Consider the following 14,534-nt stretch of genomic DNA (forward strand, 5'->3'; position numbering starts at 1 on the left):
TACTGATGGTAAGGGCGTTTTCAGTTCTAAGTTGTCGCTGAATGCTGGTGTACCACAGGGGTCAATTTTATCGCCATTGTTGTTTAACATCTTCGTTAATGACTTTCCTTTGGCGATTTACAAGTGTTCTGTGTTCCAGTATGCTGACGACACGGTGTTACTGGCAAAACATATTTCTTACAAAATGTCCACTGAAATGTTGCAAAATGACGTGTACAATGCAATGCTTTGGTTCACTAACAATGGAATGGTTGTCAACGCCCAAAAAACTCAACTTGTGTGTTTCTCCTCTCCACTCAAGACTACTGTAATTAACTTGCCTCTCTGCTTACATTAGTCAAACTGTGTTTCTTGTATAAATGTACTCCTATTCCATACGTAGATTGTGCTAAATATCTCAGATTTTTTTTCGATAGCAACTTATCATGGCAACATCACTTATCACTCATTTGTTCAAAACTGAGGTCAGTCACTTGGCTGATGTTTAATATGAAAAGTATTGCGCCCCTCTCTGTAAAAAAAAAAAAAACAATAATTGTGCATGCATTGGGTTACAGTGTATTGAGATATGGCATTACGGTCTTCGGATTCTGCTCGGATCGTTGGAGATGCAGGGTAGACAGGATTATAAAAAAAATATTCTTAAAAATATTGCCTGCAATTCCCAAACAGTAACAGCTGCAAATATCTTCTGTGAACTTGGTCTACCCAATTTTCAATCATTGCTCGTTGAAACAGTTGTCGTCAAACACTATTGGAGTTCCGCTTTCAAACAAAAAAATACCTTCGCAAGGGAACTTCGTAAACCCGTCCGCTATGTGGTTCCTCGTTCATCGACAAGGTATGGTGCGGCCAGACACTGTGCTTATGTACCGGACATGTTTAATAAGCTACCGAATGAAATTTTTAACGCTACTTCAAAAAGCATGCTGAAAGAATTATTGAGGGAGTTGTGGTGATACCACCTTCCACAGCACTTTTGCATAGTCATTCTTACTGCTTCAACTTCTGTTTCAAGTAGAATAACCAAATGTTATCTTAATATTTTTTCTGGTCATTTTTTTTTCTTTTTGTCTTTGTGTTTCATGAATATCTTTTTCATTTACCGTTTGTATCATGCGCATGGCACGGTCCTACAAGCCAATTGAGGCTTAGACCGGCCTGTTTGTGTTGCTGTGTATTTTTGGTGAATAAACATTATTGTTGTAGCTCGAGAACAAGAAGGCAGCTGTAACATGTTTCGTGGCGAACAGTTTAATCTCCTAACCCAGCATCTTGCTTGGCAATATATACACACACGTCGCGGTGCGTCAGTAGTGACGTCACCGCGCTTTGTCCTTTTATTAGATACAACAATTATTATTATTATTATTATTATTATTATTATTATTATTATTATTATTATTATTATTATTATTATTATTATTATTATTATTTCTAAAACAGACTTGTCCCCTACATTAACGTCAGGTGATGCAAATTATCAAGTTCAACATTTCACTGCATGGCGTTCTGCACGAGGGAATGTGTACGTACTATCAACCGGAAGAAGTTTACGGACCACGGGATCTCAGAAAACGCAAAATATCCGAGCAGCCTTTAAAAGTGGCCAGTAAAACCGTACATCACAATGCTGTTCGCATATACCAGTAGAGGCTGTAAATGGGAATACCAGGCTGCGTTTTGAGGCTGCGGAAATATTCAGCTTTCTGTGATATCCCTTGGTCCGCTAACTTTTTTGGTCGATAGTACATTCCCCTAAAGCGAAGTCGCCCTTCACGCTACCCATTTTGGTTTTCGGCTGAGCTTCACAAATGACTGAAACGCAAATAGCACACCTGTAAAAGAGCGAGTGGAAAGCTGAATTCAAGGAGTACCGATATATCCATAGCAAACTGCATGACCATGATCACAATAGCTGCATTAGCTCAGTCTAAATTGATATCTCTAAAAACCTGAAGATTTCTGGAACTATGTGAAAAAGAGGTGAACATCAAGTGAAACAAATACTATCTCTTTGTTAACAAGCAATCGTCCAGGACATCTCAGATGCATTTGCACAACACATCCAATCAGTTTTCAGCACTTCGTCCGACCTTCCGCTGCTCAGTGGTGATGCGCTCAGCATTGCGTCTATTAGTGAGGAATGCATCGCCAAACGCAGTGCAAAACCGTCCCTGTCATCTGGCCCTGATGGCATTCCTATGGCTTTAATTCAATCATTCGGTGATGTGCTTAGTACAGTCCCAGCTTGCATATACAGCACCTGCCTCAAAATACCAGCATTTCCTATACTATAGAAAATCTCTTGTCGTGGGAGCAGCCCGCTGCGCGCTGAGTCGCGTACCTCAGGACTTTCATTGAAGTTTTGCATCCATCCAGCCATCCATCCATTCCCGTCCACTAATCTGGCTCGAAAACAGACGTGCAACGCTACAAACCGATACATCTCCTCTGCTCTGCAGCGTAAAAAAACAGCTTAATACCTAATCAACATGGGTTCATACCGGACTGTTCAACAACAAACCTCGTCCCCTTTATGATCCACGCATCGGAAGCGTTCGAGAACAGGAGTCAACTTGACACTGTCACCTAAGCAAGGCGTTTGATGTTGTCAGTCATGCCTTGTTGCTCTCAAAACTCTACAAAAACTGGTGTTTCCGCACCTTTATTGCCTTTGCTGCAGGACTACCGGTCCGACCGACAATTTTACGTCACCTGTCCTTCCCAAACACTAGGCGCATATTCTAAAATCGGCCGGACAAAGTTTTCTGCGCTAATACTTTTATTTCGCACGTCGTGTTGCGTAGACTCCTTCTAAGGTATCCCAACTTGGGCATTGCTTTCGTTTCAATGTACCAAAGTGGTCGTTCTATTTCAAGTCTGAAGTCATTAAAATTTCCAGGTACATAAATATTTGTCTACTTTTACTTTTATAGAATATCATTACCTTTACTTTTATAGAATATGTGCATTTTAAGGGTTTTTGCTTGCGCGTTTTCATCATCGCTACAGTCTTTGTCTCATTCATTTCCATGTCCCAATTGGCGCACCATGACTGGACATTTTCAATTGAGATGTATAAAAGATCTTGATCCTTAGGGCTACGGATTTCATAGTATAGAATGCAGCCATGTGGAAATAGTTTTACATTTACGAAAACTGTGTGAACAATGTCATCGATAAAAATTAGAAAGAAAAGAGACTTAAGTACCGATCCTTGTGGTGTTCCTGACTGAACCGTGCGAGTGCTCGAGTTTTCACCTTCAATATTCACTTGTTGCTTGCGAAATGAAATATATGGTTCGATCCACGATAACAGTGCATCATACTTAAGCAGTTTTTTTTTTAAGTGTTGAAAGTAGTTTAGAGTGCGAGACGTGACCAAAAGCTTTTTCGAAGTCTAGAAAGATTAAGTCAACTTGACTTTGCTTATCCTAAACTGAGCCTCATGAGGCTATTTCGTGATCAATTTCTAGCAATGCTTGTAGTCAGGGGGGAGGGCCCAGGGGGCTCGGCCCCCCCTCAGCAGGTCAACTGTAGCACTGCGGCACCTTCTCGACAGGTGCTGGAGGTGATTTTATATATATATATATATATATATATATATATATATATATATATATATGAACGAGAAGAAAGGGAACCGACGGGCCCGATTTTTAGTAATCGTATCATAAGAAGCCAACAAACAATGACACCAAGGACAACACGGGGGAAATTACTTCTACTTACTAATTGAATTAAAGAAATGATAAATTAATGAAAATGAAAATGGATGAAAAAACAACTGGCCGCAGGTGGGGAACGAACCCACGTCTTCGCATTACGCGTACGATGCTCTCACCATTGAGCTACCGCGGCGCCGTTTTGCCATCCACTTTCTGGGGTATTTATGTCTTACAACTAGAACTAACCCTGGGAGTGTCAGCAGGCGCCACCACTGACAAACCTATAGGCGGCGGATGTGGAACATCCTTTCTGCCGCAGGCGTCACGAGTACGTGATCTTTTTGAGTGAAGGCAACTGGTCAATAAACCCACATATGTTACCTGAAGGCATCAATGTTACCGTATTCGAGCCCTCGTTATGTTGTGAACGACAAGAAAGGTTTGTGAGTGGTGGCGCTGGCTAACACTCCCAGGGTTAGTTCTAGTTGTAAGACATAAATACCCCGGAAAGTGAATGGGAAAACGGCGCCGCGGTAGCTCAATGGTGAGAGCATCGCACGCCTAATGCGAAGACGTGGGTTCGTTCCCCACCTGCGGCCAGTTGTTTTTCATCCATTTTTATTTTCCTTAATTTATCATTTCTTTAATTCAAATAATAAGTACAAGTAATTTCCTCCGCGTTGTCCTTGGTGTCATTGTTTGTTGACCTCTTATGATATGACTAATAAAAATCGGGCCCCTCGGTTCCCTCTCTTCTCGTTCATTACATAACGAGGGCTCGAATCCGGCAACATTGATCGTCTAAGGAGTCAGCGTTCCGTATGCACTATACGCGCCTCGGTAGAAGGTGCAATGGTGCTGGCACTTGAGCTGAAGTGAAACGCTGCCAATGAAAGGTGCCCTAATGAAGACCTTGTCATAACGTTGGCTGATGCCTTGTTCGACCACTGTTGATCACTTCAAGTCTTTCTGTGATCCTCTATCTTGTTTAGAGCACTGCTCTGTTGTATTTCAACTTGTTCTGATAGCAATGACAACATCTGGAAAGATTACGGACATACTAACAATGCGACAACGGAACAAGAAAAGCAGAAATTATACTACGGTCACATCGAAGCCAAAAATATCATTTGCATTAGAGCTTGTGTTGCCAATAAACCACGGTCCTAAAGCTTTCAGCTATCGAAAGCTTTCGGCGCCAAGAATACTTGGTATTCATGTTAAAATTAATACCAAGTGTAATCAGGACACGGTGTTATTTGAATGTAGAAAGAAATGCAAGCTAGGTAGCCCTTGATCGTGCTCGGGCTAAGGACTTATTTCGGTGGTCACATGTATGGGTAATGTTTTATTATTAAGAGCGAAGCTGTTTAAGCCAGCCATAATTTGTGGTTCGTGGTTCGTATCAAAAAACTATGAAGAATTATAAGAAAATAAACTTTCTTGCCGAGGCGGGATTCTAACCCGCGTACCCCCGGCCCCAAGGCGAGCGTCGTAACCACTAGGCTATACAGCCACGCTTGCAGAACATGCATTTATGCGAACCATATGATTGCGTTCGAGCGTCGTCGTCTTCGACCACAACTGGCGCGTTCACACGCTCGTGCTCTGCGAGGTGAAGTTTTGCGCGCTCTGAGAGCGAGAGAGACGCATTCACGGAGCGGGTCTGCTTGAACGCGTTGTCAGAATTGCAACGCGGTCGGTGTTGCAAGCCGTGCTATGCAACGCGCAGTGACGGCCGTAAGACCGAGAAGCGCGAAAAGAAATTATCATCATCATGAGTAATAAGATGAAAAGTTCGCGCGCACTTCCGGAAAATGCTGGGCTGCGAGAATTGTGGAGCAACATGAAAAACTCCCGATACAGCTTTCTGTTGCTCAATACGTGCTACATAAAAGTGTTTTTCCGAGTGTGAAAGGAGCCCGCGAATACACGCAGAATTGCCGCGCGACTGGTCGCTCGAGGCACTTTGCGTGTATTCGCAGGCTCCTTTCACAGCCGGAAAAACACTTTTATGTAGCACGTATTGAGCAACAGAAAGCTGTATCGGGAGTTTTTCATGTTGCTCCACAATTTTCTCATTGACACTTTGATAATTAGGTCAGTACTTCTCGAGTTAGATAATTAATTACAATTAGCAAATTAAATCTCTGTAACGAAAAGATGACTGGCGGGTACTCCATTGCACTGGAAACAATACGCACTAGGTTTACTTCACGTAACGTCGTTCCTCCTTTTTTAAATCGTGCTGCGTGATAGCTGGGACACCCTGTATATATATATATATATATATATATATATATATATATATATATATATATATATATATATATATATATATATTGCCACCTGTAGGTAATGGGTCGAGGGCAAGAGTGGGTCGAGCCCAAGAGAAGAAGACCGCGCGCTCCTTCTCTGCTCGAGCCAGCCCCGACGGTCGCGTCTTCCAAGAGCCAGCTGCTCTACGTTTATTAAACCTTCAGGGCTACTTCTCGAGGCTCGTGACAAACTGGTGGAGGTGCGGGGTAAGCGTCTTCACGGATGTTGCAGACCCCTCCAAGGATCCGCGCTACGAATCCAGTGCCTGTCGACACTCCCGTGCATCGGGCCAGCCGCAGGATCAGGGGACTGTCTCCAGAAGTCGTCAACGCTACAGTTCCCACCACATCAACCGGTACGACCAGCGCTTCTCTTCAAACCGCCCCAACCGGTACGGGAAGCACGATGTCGAACCGTTACACACTTGAGAGTCCACGGATCCCGAAGACGTTTCATGGCACAGTGTTCGAAGACGTCGAAGACTGGATGGTCGAATACGAGCGCGTGGCCTCCGTGAACGAATGGAACGACACGGAGAAACTCCGACACGTCTACTTCTACCTGGAGGATGGCGCGCGTACGTGGTTTCAGAACCGCGAGGGGCAACTGACGTCGTGGCGCGAGTTTTGTCGTCAGCTTTTGGAGACATACACCAGTCCTGATCGCCACGAACGAGCGGAACGTGCGATTCAGGCCCGCGTCCAGTTGCCAAACGAAACTGTGACCACTTACGTCGAAGACATGACGCGCCTCTTCCGACGGGCCGATCCAAGAATGACGGAGGAGAAGAAGTTACGTCATCTGATGCGCGGGGTCAAGGAGCAACTCTTCGCTGGCCTCGTACGGAGCCCTCCGAAGACGGTCGCGGAGTTCTTGTCCGAGGCCGTGACTATGGAAAAGATGCTTCTGCATCGCTCGAACATGTATGAGCGGCAAGCGAACAGCATGTCTGCTGCTGACATTTTCACGGCCATAGGAAGCAACGGTGACTGTCTGCGAGAACTCATCCGCTCTGTCGTGCGTGAAGAGTTGCAAAAGGCCGCCGTAACACCGCACCCTACGGTAAGCTCCATAGCGAGCATTATCAAGGACGAAGTGCACCAGGCGCTCCGTGACACCTTGCCTCCTGCTAACGCTGCGGCAGTACCTGTTGAATATCCGCGCGCGACCTACGCGGAAGCCCTGAAGCGCCCTTCTCCCTCTCCGCCGCGGTTCGTTCGTGCTCCTCCTACGGTGTCAATTCAGTCGGCGCAGCCGATGTCGTACTACGACGCTGGGTATACACCGCCGCCGGTTGTTCATGCCGCTCCATTTGCCCACCATTCGGAGCAAGCGGTTCACTACGTCGACGACAGACGCCCGCCCCCTCGGAAGTCGGATGTTTGGCGCACACCCGATCATCGGCCTCTGTGCTTCCACTGCGGTGAAGCTGACCACCTGTACCGCCAGTGCCCATATCGGCGCCTTGGGATTCGCGGCTTTTCCGCATACTCGCCGCCACCCCGATACGGCCAGCGACCCCGGGACATTGAGGACTACCTCTCTCAGCAGCGCTTGCCACCGCCTGCCAGGCGGCAGTCGCGATCGCCGTCTCCCAGACGATTTTCACCTCCGCCCCAGCGCTATTCTCCCGAGCGGTCGACCAGTCCCCCCCGGGAAAACTAACTGAGGCGATCTTTGGGGGCGAGGTCGCTGACGGTCGAAGCGCTGAAGACCTCCGACGGACGCAGTTACGGAAACATACCGATCCGCCATCACCTGCAGCTGAACGAGACGACCGGCTTTCGCTCGACATACCAGTGACTATTGACGGTTATGCCGTGAGTGCTTTAGTGGACACCGGCGCAGACTACACGATACTAAGCAGGAAAATAGCAATGCAGCTGAAGAAAGTGATCACTCCCTGGCATAACTCGCAGATTCGGACGGCTGGCGGCCACGTCGTTACTCCGCTGGGCGCCTGCACGACTAGAGTTGAGATTCAAGGATCTACATTCGTTGCGAGCTGCCTTGTCTTACGCGAATGCTCCCGCGACGTTATTCTTGGGGTTGACTTCCTGCAGGAGTACGGCGCGATTATCGATCTGCAAGAGCGTCGTATCACTTTCTCTGCCGCACGAGCAATCGACGTGCAAGACGGCCAACGGCGCGACGACGTACTTCGTGTTTCGGCAGACAGTGTAACGCTTCCTCCACGAGCCAGTGTCCTCGTCGACGTTACATGCTGTGGCTTACGCGATGGCGAAGCGGTGGCCGAAAGTAACTTGGAACACCTACTGAAGCAAGGTGTTTGTGTGCCTCGAAGTGTTATACAGATTCGTGCTGGTCATTCGCAATTGCTTGTTACCAACTTTAGCTACGAGCACCGACACCTGTTCCGCGGCACTTCGTTAGCGTTTGCTCACGCAGTAGCAAACGTTAACAACTGCTTCACGTCAGAAGTAGTGGAGACAGCAGACACGTCTCTGGGCCATCTCGACATCAATTCTGAACTGTCCACCGATAGCCAGACAGCACTGCGCAAGCTCTTGCTTGAATTCAGGACCTGCTTCGCACATTCTTCCAAGGTACGCCAGACTTCGATCATTAAACACAGGATCATCACGTACGAAGACGCACGTCCGATACACCAGCAGCCTTACCGCGTGTCGGCAAAAGAACGCGAAGCCATACGTACGCAAGTCCGCGAGATGCTTGACGATGGCGTCATCGAACCTTCTAACAGCCCGTGGTCGTCTCCGGTCGTTCTTGTCAAAAAGAAAGACGAAACGCTACGCTTCTGTGTTGACTACCGCAAGCTCAACAACGTGACTAAAGAGGACGTGTACCCGCTGCCGCGTATCGACGACTCGTTAGAACGACTACGGCGCGCCCAGTACTTTTCTTCTCTCGATTTAAACAGCGGGTACTGCCAAATCGAGGTAGACGAACGCGACCGCGAGAAAACAGCTTTTGTGACTCCAGATGGGCTCTATGAATTTCGAGTGCTTCCTTTTGGCTTGTGTTCAGCTACTTTCCAGCGAATGATGGACACTGTCCTTACTGGACTGAAGTGGCAGGCCTGTCTTGTGTACCTGGATGATGTGGTCATCTTCTCTGAAACGTTCGAGCAGCATCTTCACCGCCTACGGAGTGTGCTAGAAGCCATCCGATCGGCAGACCTCACACTTAAGCCCGAAAAGTGTCACTTTGGTTACGAAGAGCTCAAGTTCCTCGGGCATGTAGTAAGCGCCAAAGGGGTCCGACCCGATCCCGACAAGCTTGCCGCTGTGGCCGCGTTTCCAGCTCCTGCCGATAAGAAGACCGTCCGGCGCTTCCTGGGTTTGTGCGCCTACTATCGTCGGTTTATTAAAGGCTTTTCGAAGATAGCGGAACCCCTGACACGCCTTACGAGGGACGATACGCCATTTGTGTGGCATAATGAGCAACAGGCGGCTTTTGCTGAATTACGACAGCGCCTGCAGTCAGCACCCGTTCTTGCACATTTTGACGATGATGCTGATACTGAGGTGCATACCGACGCCAGCAGCATTGGCCTTGGCGCAGTGCTCGTCCAGCTTCAAGATGGAGTGGAAAGAGTTATAGCGTATGCCAGCCGCTCCCTGTCCCGTGCCGAGGCGAATTATTCGACTACGGAGAAAGAGTGCCTCGCGGTCGTGTGGGCGATCATCAAGTTTCGCCCCTATCTCTATGGTCGTCCCTTCAAAGTAGTGACGGACCACCATGCCCTCTGTTGGTTGGCAAGCATGCGCGACCCTTCAGGACGACTGGCACGGTGGAGCTTGCGGCTACAGGAATTTGACATCACCATCGTTTATAAGTCTGGCCGTAAGCATGAAGACGCTGACACACTGTCCCGCGCACCCATTGATCCTGCCAGTCAGGAAACAGACGATGATGACGGCTTCCTGGGCGCCATTAGTTCGTCGGACTTGAGCAGACGGCAGCGTGACGACGCTGAGATTAGACCGATCATCGATCATTTAGAGGGCCGCGACACAACCATACCACGCCATCTGTCTCGCTCACTGACGTCCTTCTGTCTGCGAGACAACGTGCTGTATAAGAAGAATGCTCGTTCGACCAGCCGTGCTTACCTCCTGGTGGTTCCAAGGGACATGCGCGACGACATCCTCTTCGCTTGCCATGACGAACCGACATCTGGTCATTTAGGCTTTTCACGAACACTCGCTAGAGTAAGCGAAATGTACTATTGGCCCGGGCTTTCAGCAAGCGTCAAACAGTACGTTAAAGGCTGCCGTGAATGCCAGCGCCGCAAGACACCATCCGTTAAACCGGCTGGCTTACTTCAGCCAATTGAAGCACCTCACACGCCTTTCGACCAAGTCGGCATGGACATTCTCGGACCGTTTCCTCTCTCGGCCGACGGTAACAAATGGGTGATCGTCGCGACTGATTATTTAACACGCTATGCTGAGACGCAGGCGATCCCACGAGCCACGGCCTCAGAGGTAGCGCACTTCTTCATGCGCCACATCGTCTTGCGTCACGGTGCTCCCTCCACTGTAATAACCGACAGAGGGACAGCTTTCACAGCGCAGCTTATGGACGAAGTTTTTGAATTGAGCAACACCAGGCATCGCAAGACGACCGCGTACCATCCGCAGACCAACGGACTTACCGAGCGACTGAATAAGACTGTCACAGACATGCTCGCAATGTACATCGACGTTCAACACAAAACATGGGATCGGATCTTGCCTTACGTGACCTTCGCGTATAACACCGCCGTGCAAGAGACGACGCGCTTCACGCCCTTTCGCCTTCTCTACGGTCGCGAAGTCCAGACGATGCTGGACGCTATGCTGCCGCGTCAAGACGCTGACCAATTGACAACTGACGCCGAGGAATTTGCAGAGCGTGCTGAGGAAGCTCGGCAGCTCGCGCGGCTGCATATCGGCCAGCAGCAGCAGGCAGACGCACGACGCTACAATATCCGCCACAGGGACGTGTCCTACAACCCCGGAGACCAAGTTTGGGTGTGGACCCCCGTTCGCCGTCGTGGCCTCTGTGAAAAGCTTCTGAGCCGGTATTTCGGTCCGTATAAAGTGCTCCGCCGCGTCAGTGACGTAAACTACGAAGTTGTTCCGGACACAACATCGCAGACACGGAGTAGGACACAAAGACAACCGACCTCAGACATAGTTCATGTTGTGCGCATGAAGCCGTACATTGCGCGTCCGTAATCTTTTTTTTTGTTTCATTTTTTTTCTCTCATTCCCTTCCTTGTTTCTACTTTTCATTTATCTTTGGGAGCTTGCTTCTTCGTTCATTTACTGTGCCGGCGTGACGGCTACATTTTTTTAAGTGCGAATGCACTTCTTAAGCGACCCCGAAAACTCCGCCGGCATCCGCGCTCCTCCTCCTCTCCCCTAGCAACGGCGCGAGGAGCGGAGAGGAGCGTCTGTAGCAACGGCGCAGCGACGTCACGCCCCACGTGACTGCGCGCGCTCCGCCCTCCGCTCCGTAAAGCCCCTTGATGTTACCGCTCCGTGGCTGCGCGCGCCCCGCGCCGGCTCCGCACCGCTCTCCGCGCCGTGACGTCACGGCGCGTTGTGCAGCTGGCGCCTCCGCGCCGTGGCTGCGCGCGCCGCGCCGGCTCCTCGCACCCTCTCCGCGCCGTGACGTCACGGCGCCATGCAGCTGGTGTGCCTCCCCCCCCCCCCCCCGTTAGGTTTGCACTCACCCTCGGCCGCCGCCTCTCCCCTCGCGCTGACAGCTCCCTCCTCGCCCGGTAACAGCCCCTCGTGTGCGTACTCTCCCCACCGCTCACCCCCTCTCCAACCGCCTGGCGTGTTTCGCTCCGCCGTCACGTGTTGTGTGTGTGGCGCCGGCGCGTCTCGCTGCCGTCTCCTTCGCTCGGCTCTGCAGTTTAAAGCCCCTTGATGTTAGAAAGTAGCGACACTCTCTCCCGCGCGCGCGCTTTCCTCCTCAATTCTCCTCGGATTTCTCCCCCTCACCGGGCCGGCGCGGCGCTGTGGCTCGCTGCAGCCGCATTAGAATCAATGCGCGCGCTTGTTTATTCGGCCCTTTCAAGCGTTGTATGGGAATTTATCCCTTGTGAAGCTGTCATGACGAAAGTACGTTTCCGATAGAACGTCGTGACATTTTTTTTTGAGGACGCTTCGATAAATACAAGCGGAAGCGCTCCGAAAAAATGAGTACCAAGCAGTGGCTGAGCTGTTAACCTCTACGTCGCCACTTGGATAGTCCGTAACGCGGAGGTGTATTGGGTGCATACAATATAAGCAGCGTAGAGTATAAACTAGAATTTGGTTCACAATCTTCGCTCTTAAAATGCTCAGAGAAGATAACCAAGAAGAAATGTGATAGTTTACTTAAAGTGAATTCGCCAAAATGAGTGGGCCAAAAGCCTTTGTATCAATGCCACTGTGCAAAATACGTGCTGTGTTTGCGAAACAGCCAACATAGAACTTTACACACGCACCTGTATTCCGTCACTATGAAACGACGAGAAATTACATTCCATCACCTCTGGGAGTAACCTAAGTCTCTCTCTCAAAACAACAACAAAAGGCTGATTGCTTACACGGAAACTGCTAAGACTGGCACTTGATAATTAACTTACAGACTTCAAGATGGCAAGTTTATCAGAATTGAGGGAGATTATCAGAAGCGCGTGGCTTGTACTTGCGCGAATAATACGCGAATAATACATAATGCGCGAGTAATAATACATAATACCACTTATCTACATATATATTGCGGTTCATGCCTTCGCAACATAAAGTACGTAAAGAAAAAGAAATGCTCGCAGTATTGAAACTTTGCAAAGATACAATAAGCACGCAATAAGAGTAAAATAGTTCGTTGGCTTCACAAGTATCAGGCGCAAGGATCACACGCACACAAACACGCGCGCGCACACACAAACACGCACACACACAAACACGCACACACACACGCACACAACTGCAAAATATGAGTTGCAGGCATTAACTCACAAATTACATACATTTCAAAACTAACGCAAGCGCGAAAACACAAAAAGCTTTGTCACGGCTCGAAGAGTCACCAAAAATTTCAGCCGACTCACTTTAAGAAAAAAACTATATGCACAGTTATCGGGGCTCTGTATTGAACTGAACGAAGAGTCCGGCTATGCGAAGAGCATTAAAATCTCCATGCAACTTCATCCACAAATATGAGGAAAGCTGCAACATTCACCTCGCAAAGAACGGCGTGCTTAGAAGGGGCGAAATCCCTTCTCCCGATGTTATGGAGCCACTGCTTCCGACGCACAACATTCCGTTCAGCTCGGGGGATATAAAATAAGGCTTGCCCTTTCTCTGACCTGCTGCTGCATTGAAACGCGCAGCAGCAAGGCATTTTCATTGAGAACGAAGCTCAGATTCCTACGAAAGGATGGAAAAACTTGGGAAACACACGTTCGGAGCGGCAGGGCGACCACTACTTGGACTGCTCATGGCGAGCGGGAGAAACTAAAGGCGCGCGAAAGCAAGTTCCGCGCAGTTTTCGTGACGTCAGGGTCACCTGACGGGGTAGTCTCGCGCGCCGCAGCCATTCAGCGTGGCGGATGCGCTGCCTCCGCGAAAGAGGGGGAGAAAAGGAGGAGGTTGACCGCGCCGGCGAGGGTGTTGCGGCGTAGATCAAAGCGTGTCGCTACTTTCTAACATCAAGGGGTTTTACTGCAGTTTAGTCGCGCGCGCCCCCTCATAGCATCACCCCGTGCTTCGCACTTCCTCATACTCCCCTTCGGGGAAATGCGGGTTTTTTTTGTGTACTTTCGCTTTGCCTGCCTTCCTCTTCTTTGTCTTCTACGCCTATTTTTTTTAGCATCGAGGCGATGCTTTTGTTCGGAAGGGGGGATATTGCCACCTGTAGGTAGTGGGTCGAGGGCAAGAGTGGGTCGAGCCCAAGAAGAAGACCGCGCGCTCCTCTGCTCGAGCCAGCCCCGACGGTCGCGTCTTCCAAGAGCCAGCTGCTCTACGTTTGGATGAAAAAACAACTGTCCGCAGGTAGGGAACGAACCCACGTCTTCGCATTACGCGTGCGATGCTCTCACCATTGAGCTACCGCGGAACCGTTTTCCCATCCACTTTCTTATGATATGGTTAATAAAAGTCGAGGGGCCCGACTTTTATCGTTCTATATATATATATATATATATATATATATATATATATATATATATATATATAGGAAAGTCAGAAGCACAACTTCGCGGTTATCTTAGGTTTAATATTTTCCCAACAGTTTCGGTCGGTGGACCGACCTTTTTCAAGGGATTTTTCATCCCTTGAAAAAGGTCGGTCCACCGACCGAAACTGTTGGGAAAATATTAAACCTAAGATAACCGCGAAGTTGTGCTTCTGACTTTCCTAAATACGCTTGGCCCATTGAAAAATCCAGTTACTACTACTATATATATATATATATATATATATATATATATATATATATATATATATTGTTACGGGGATGTTGGGAGTATAGACTCGATGTATTTAGAATATATATATATATATATATAATCACAGC

At 48.7% G+C, this 14,534-nt stretch overlaps 1 protein-coding gene and 2 non-coding genes across 4 annotated transcripts in view; 2 read left to right on the forward strand and 1 right to left on the reverse strand.

The window, feature by feature from the left end:
- The window catches only part of LOC119464424 (aldehyde dehydrogenase, mitochondrial-like), a 126,656-nt gene that overhangs the window by 69,092 nt on the left and 43,030 nt on the right, over positions 1–14,534 (forward strand). The gene's annotated exons all lie outside the window — the stretch shown is intronic.
- Positions 3,793–3,864, reverse strand: Trnat-cgu (transfer RNA threonine (anticodon CGU)). Its single transcript has one exon. It is a non-coding gene; the product is annotated as a tRNA-Thr (tRNA).
- Trnar-ccu (transfer RNA arginine (anticodon CCU)) lies at positions 4,199–4,270 on the forward strand. The gene has a single exon. It is a non-coding gene; the product is annotated as a tRNA-Arg (tRNA).

The sequence above is a fragment of the Dermacentor silvarum genome, chromosome 9, assembly GCF_013339745.2.
Source record: "Dermacentor silvarum isolate Dsil-2018 chromosome 9, BIME_Dsil_1.4, whole genome shotgun sequence".
In the NCBI taxonomy this organism is placed as follows: domain Eukaryota; kingdom Metazoa; phylum Arthropoda; class Arachnida; order Ixodida; family Ixodidae; genus Dermacentor; species Dermacentor silvarum.